Source organism: Pistacia vera, unplaced genomic scaffold (assembly GCF_008641045.1).
Source record: "Pistacia vera cultivar Batoury unplaced genomic scaffold, PisVer_v2 Contig826, whole genome shotgun sequence".
NCBI classification, from domain to species: domain Eukaryota; kingdom Viridiplantae; phylum Streptophyta; class Magnoliopsida; order Sapindales; family Anacardiaceae; genus Pistacia; species Pistacia vera.
Window position 1 is genome coordinate 30,458 of NW_022196697.1, and position 6,269 is coordinate 36,726.

The following is a 6,269-nucleotide window of genomic DNA, read 5'->3' on the forward strand; positions in this document are numbered from 1 at the left end:
GATCCATTGACATTTATAAGAGATTTTTACTCAACCGTGTAAAATTTTCCTTTGTAAGATTTGATTGAAGATCAATTGAGGATGAGATGTTTTCCATATACATTGAAGGACGTAGCAAAGAGTTAGTTCATGTCATTGGCAATAGCTTCACTTACCACTTGGGACGCGGTCTACAACAAGTTTATAGGTAAATTTTATTCTCATGCAAAGACTGCAGAACTAACAGGTAAAATTGCTACTTTTTCTCAACTTGATGGTGAGCTGTTCCATGAGGCTTGGGAAAGATTTAAATTGATTTTAGTTTAATGTCCACATCATAGATACCCTTTAGAATTGTTGAATCAGTTTTTCTATAATGGACTGACACAGGCTTGCTAAGCCATAGTTGACAATGCTACAAGCAGTGCCATGGAAGAAAAGACTACAAAGGAGACATACGAGTTGTATGAGATGCTTGGCGCCAACTCTTAAAAGAAGAGTGTTAGAAGGAAAGCAAAGGGAATCTATGAAGTGAGTGTTAACACCGAGCTGGTGATGCAAGTGTCCGAATTGAGAAAGCAAGTCAAGACCATGTGCAACATGACGATGGGGCAAGGATAGAGTAGTTCTAATGAGGTATGTGCTACTTGTGGTAATGTTGGCCATACTACTAATGTTTGTCCTTCAGGTGAGAGTTTTCCAAAAGCTATGGAGCAAGCAAACATGATGAACTCTTATAACCAAAGACCCCACAATCTGTATTCGAACACATACAATCCTGGGTGGAGGAACCATCCAAACTTTTCATGGAGAAACAATCAGCCACAAGGAAGTTCTGAACACATCATGTTACCAAAGAAGCCATCATTGGAAGACACATTGAACAATTTAATTCAAGCTTCTCAAAAGAACAATCAGAACTTTGAATAGAGATTCCAACAAGAAGATGCATCCATAAGGAAGATGGAGGTCCAGATAAGACAAATTTTAGAGTCATTACAAGGCCATGTCCCTGGGAAGTTAGCAAACCAATCTGAGCAAGCAAAAGCGGTCACAGTTTTGAGGAGTGGTAAGGTAATTAACAAAGATATCAATTCTAAAACTAATGAGCCCTTGTTTGATTTTCCAAGTAAAAAGAAAGAGGGGAAGCAGTCAAGTGCACCCATGCAGAATGAGGAGATTGAAGATCCATATGTGCCACCGAAGCCTTACGTTCCACCCATGCCTTTTCTAGGTCGCTTGATTAAAAGCAAATGGGATAAGTCATTTTCTGATATATATGACATTTTATCTAAGGTTAATGTGAACTTACCTTTGCTTGATATGATCAGGAACATGCCAGCGTATGCGAAATTCTTCAAGGAGTTGAACACCCGCAAGCATAAGTATGAGCCACACGAGAAAGTGATGATTTCAGAGAGTGTGAGTGTGGTCCAATGCAAGTTACCATTCAAGCTGAAAGGTCCGGGGAGCTTTGTTATCAACATCACTGTTGGTAACAAGAAAGAAGAAAGAGCGATGTTGCACTTGGGTGCAAGTGTCAATTTCATGTCGTATTCCATCTATTAATAGTTGGGACTAGGAGAACTAAAACCTACAACAATGATCTTGCAATTAGCAGATTGATTAGTGAAATATCCAAGAGGTATTGTTGAAGATATTTTATTTCGGTTGACAAACTAATTATTCCTGTTGATTTTGTGGTATTAGATATGGAGTGGACTTTAGGGCATAGCAGTGAGTTGCCCATTTTGCTAGGACATCCCTTCATGACCACAACAAAGACCATCATCGATGTGCAAAATGGAAAGCTAAAAATGATGGTTCTTGATCAAACAATTGAATTTTCAGTTTTCAATTCTATGTCTATTGCCTCAAGATACTAATGATTGTTTTGCAGTTGATTTTTTGAATCCTATCATTGTGTCTAGTTTTCTATAGGGAGACTAAAGATAAACTGGAGTTGGCTTTGACAGTAGGGGATGGTAAGTTGAGTGATAATGAGGTTAGGGAGTATGTGGCAGATTTAGATAGTGAGATTAGGGACATGTTTGATAAGGAATTGAGGATGCGATTGAACATGTTGATGTCAAGTTAGTTTCTTCCATTGAATCCCCACCTAAGCTTGAGTTAAAACCCTTACCACCTACTCTTAAGTATGCTTACTTAGGAAAAGATCCAACCCTTCCTGTGATTATAGCTTTAGACCTAACCATAGAAAAGGAGGAGAATTTGCTTAAGATGTTGAGTGATCATAAGGCAGCCACAGGTTAGACAATAGCAGACATCAAGGGAATTAGCCCCACTATGTGCATGCATAAAGTGTTGTTGGAGGAGGATTCCAAACCAAGTGGGGAAGCTCAAAGGAGGTTGAATCCGCATTTGCAAGAGGTGGTGAGAGTTGAGGTGTTGAAACTACTTGATGCTGGGATCATTTATCCTATTTCAGACAGCAAGTGGATGAGTTCAGTTCATGTGGTACCAAAGAAGTTGAGCATTATTACGGTAATGAATTCTGATGATGAGTTAATGCCGACTAGAATGACAGCAGGATGGCGAGTTTGCATTGATTATAGGAAGTTGAATGCTGCAACTAAAAAGGATCATTTTCCTCTTCCTTTTATTGATCAAATGTTAGAAAGATTGGCTGGTTATTCTTATTATTGTTTCCTTGATGGTTGTTCAGGTTACAATCAAATTCCTATCACTCCAGAGGATCAAGAGAAGATGGCATTCACATGTCCATTCAGAACCTTTGCGTATAGGAGGATGCCCTTGGGATTGTGCAATGCTCCAGCCACGTTTCAAAGGTGTATGATGTCCATCTTTTCTGATATGATTGAAAAATTTATTGAGGTGTTTATGGATGATTTTTCTATTTTTGGGTCTTCATTTGATAAATGCCTAGATAATTTGACTTTGGTTTTTAAAAGATGTGTTGAAATGAATTTGACATTGAGTTGGGAAAAGAGTCATTTCATAGTGAAGTAGGGAATTGTTTTAGGGCATGTGGTATCTAGTTGGGGTATTGAAATAGACAAAGCTAAGGTTGATTTGATTGCTAAATTGTAGCCACCCATATCGGTGAAGGGTGTGCAAAGTTTTCTTGGTCATGTAGGTTTCTATAGGTTGTTCATAAAGGATTTTTCTAATATTAGTAGGCCTTTATGTAATCTCTTGGCTAAAGAAACACCTTTTAATTTCAATGATGAATGCTTGACTGCTTTTAATATTCTGAAAGATAAACTCACATCTGCATCAATTCTTATGTCACCTGATTGGTCACTTCCATTTGACTTGATATGTGATGCTTCTGATTACGAGTTAGGGGCAGTTTTAGGACAGAGAGTAGGAAAATTGCATCATGTTATTCATTATGCGAGTTGTACTTTGAATGATGCACATATTAACTACTCGACCATTGAAAAAGAATTCTTGGCTATTGTGTTTGCTTTAGAAAAAATCTTCTCTTATTTGATTGGTTTTAAAGTGATTGTGTTTTCAGATCATGCTGCATTGAGATATCTATTGACTAAAAAGAATGTTAAATCTAGGTTAATCAGATGGATACAAGAAGGGACGAGAAAATGTAATGGCTGACCACTTGTCTAGACTTGTGGAGGCAGCAAGCCATGAAGAGCATAATCAAGATGGGGAATACCCCCTCATTGAGACCTTCCCTGATGAACAACTTTTTTCCATCCTTGGAAAAGGACCTTGGTATGCTGACATTGTGAATTATCTTGCATGTGGTATAATTGACCCTGATTTGACCTTGCAAGAAAAGAAGAAATTCTTATCCACTGTTAAGCATTACTTCTGGGACGATCCTTATTTGTTTAAAAGTTGTTCAGATCAAATAATAAGGAGATGTGTTCCCGATTCAGAGCAAGAAGACATTTTAAGACATAGCCATGAATCACCTTGTGGAGGACACTTTGGTGGCAAGAAAATGGCACTTAAGGTATTGCAATATGAATTTTATTGGCCGTCCTTATTTAAAGATGCTTTTTCCTTTTGTGTAGAATGTGATCGATGCCAATAAACAAGGAATGTTGGTAGGAGAGATGAGATGCCACTCACGACATTTATGCCAGTTGAGTTGTTCGACGTGTGGTGCATCGACTTTATGTGTCCATTTCCTAACTCTTTTGGTTATACTTATATATTTGTTGCTGTTGATTATGTTTCCAAGTGGATTGAGGTAATTGCCACAAAGACTAATGACAGTAAGGTTGTGCTCAGTTTTCTAAAGACTTTATTTTTACCCGTTATGGTACCGCTAGAACTATCATTAGTGATGGGGGGAGTCACTTTTGTAACAAGTCTTTTGTAGCATTGTTGAAGAAGTATGGCATTAAACATAAGGTGGCAAATTCATATCATCCTAAGACTTCAGGGCAAGTAGAAGTAAGTAACAAGCAAATCAAGGCCATTATGGAGAGAACAGTTTGCATATCATGGAAAGATTGGGCTATGAAACTAAATGATGCTCTATGGGCATATAGGACAGCTTTCACGACTCCACTTGGGATGAGTCCCTATAGGTTAGTATCTGGGAAAGCATGCCATCTACCAATGGAATTAGAGCATAGGGCATATTGGGCGATCAAGAGATTGAACCTCAACTAAATGAGTTGGATGAGCTTAGGAAGGAAGCATATGAGAACGCTAACATCTACAAGGAAGGAACTAAGCTATACCATGGCAAAGTAATACGATGGAAAGAATTCCACTCAGGTATGGAAGTGTCAATTTATGACACAAGGTTGCGTCTTTTTCCAAGGAAATTGAAGTCAAAATGGATTGGGCCATTCAAAGTTTGAGAGGTGTTCCCCCATGGAGCGATGGAGATAGAAAACTTGAAGACGGGAAACCGATTCAAAGTTAATGGAGACTGGCGGAAGGCTTACCGAGAAAATTATGCTCCAAATAAGGAAGTGGAGTACTTCAATGATCCTAAATGACGACTGAGCGTCCCATCTAGCTCAAGACTATAAACAAGCGCTTTTCGAGAGGCAACCCGAATATTTCTTTTCCTTTGTTTGTTTCATTTTTATTTTATTGTTTTTGTTTATTTTTTTTGTTTATTTCAGTTTACTGTTTTGATTGCATTCGGAGTGCGTTATTTTGTGTATTTTATTTTTATGTGTTTCAATTTTCAGGAAATCTAAACCTTAGTTTAATTTTTCCAGAAAATCCACTTCACGCCGTGATACAATTTATTCAAGTAGGGGCATATTTTCGATGTAAACTTTATGACGACACAAACTCGCATGTAGGCCATGGGTCAATTTTATGTGCCGTGGCACAAATGCAGTGATTTTGAATTCAAATCCATAATACGCTAGGGTACAAAATTTTCAAGCTGTGGCGCATTTACATCGCTGTTTATTTTAGCGTTGAAAATCTGAATCACACTAAGGCACAAAACTTTGCTAGAGGCCAATCTTGATCTATGTTTAGTGAGACGATTGATTGATTGTCAATCGCGATACTACTATCTATCGATATGATGAGAATGTAACACCTGCTCTCTACTACTATTCTTATAATACATACTATGCGAATTATAGATATACATAGCGTATGGAAGATAGTGGGCTCAAACTTTTCTTTACTCATAAAATATAATTCTTTACATATACAAAATACTATGTATTAAAAACTTTCTACTTAATACAAAATATCATAACTGGTGGACAGTGGTGCCAATACTCTCCGCTCCTCGACGTCCATCCGTCTGCTGCTCCTATTTCCTGCAAAACAGGGAAGAACAATGGGGTGAGCACAACAATGCTTAGTAAGTAAATCCTCTACTATCTATCCCCACAACTCACTCTTTGGTTCTTTCCTTACTCTACCGTTCTTCTATTTCTAATTCTCACTGTTTTTCTCTTTCTTTCTAATACTTTTATTCTCCTTTAACTCTGTTCTGCTCTTTTTATTCTCTCTTTCTCTCTGGTTTTATTCTTTCTTTCTCTCTGTTCTTATTCTCTTTTCTCCTTCTCTTATTCTTACTCACCATGAAGGAAAATCATGGTGCATACATGTATGAGATGTACATGCAATTAATGCAAAAGAACTGCATGTTTCTTTCTTCTACTCTCTATTCTTACTAGCTCAAACTCTCTCATTCTTTCTCATACTTTCTCATTCTATCTCATTCTTTCTCGAGCTTTCTCAAGCTTTCTCATTCTTTCTCAAGCTTTCTCATCCTTTAATTCTCTCTATTATCTCTTTCTCATTTCTCATAATTCTTTTCTACTAACTCTCTCTTTAAATGTCAC

The 6,269-nt window shown here is 37.5% G+C and overlaps 1 non-coding gene across 1 annotated transcript; it reads right to left on the minus strand.

Annotated features, from left to right (window-relative positions):
* Positions 1-216: 216 nt before the first annotated feature.
* On the minus strand, positions 217-323 carry LOC116117946. Its single transcript, XR_004126066.1, has one exon. It is a non-coding gene; the product is annotated as a small nucleolar RNA R71 (small nucleolar RNA).
* Positions 324-6,269: the final 5,946 nt, after the last annotated feature.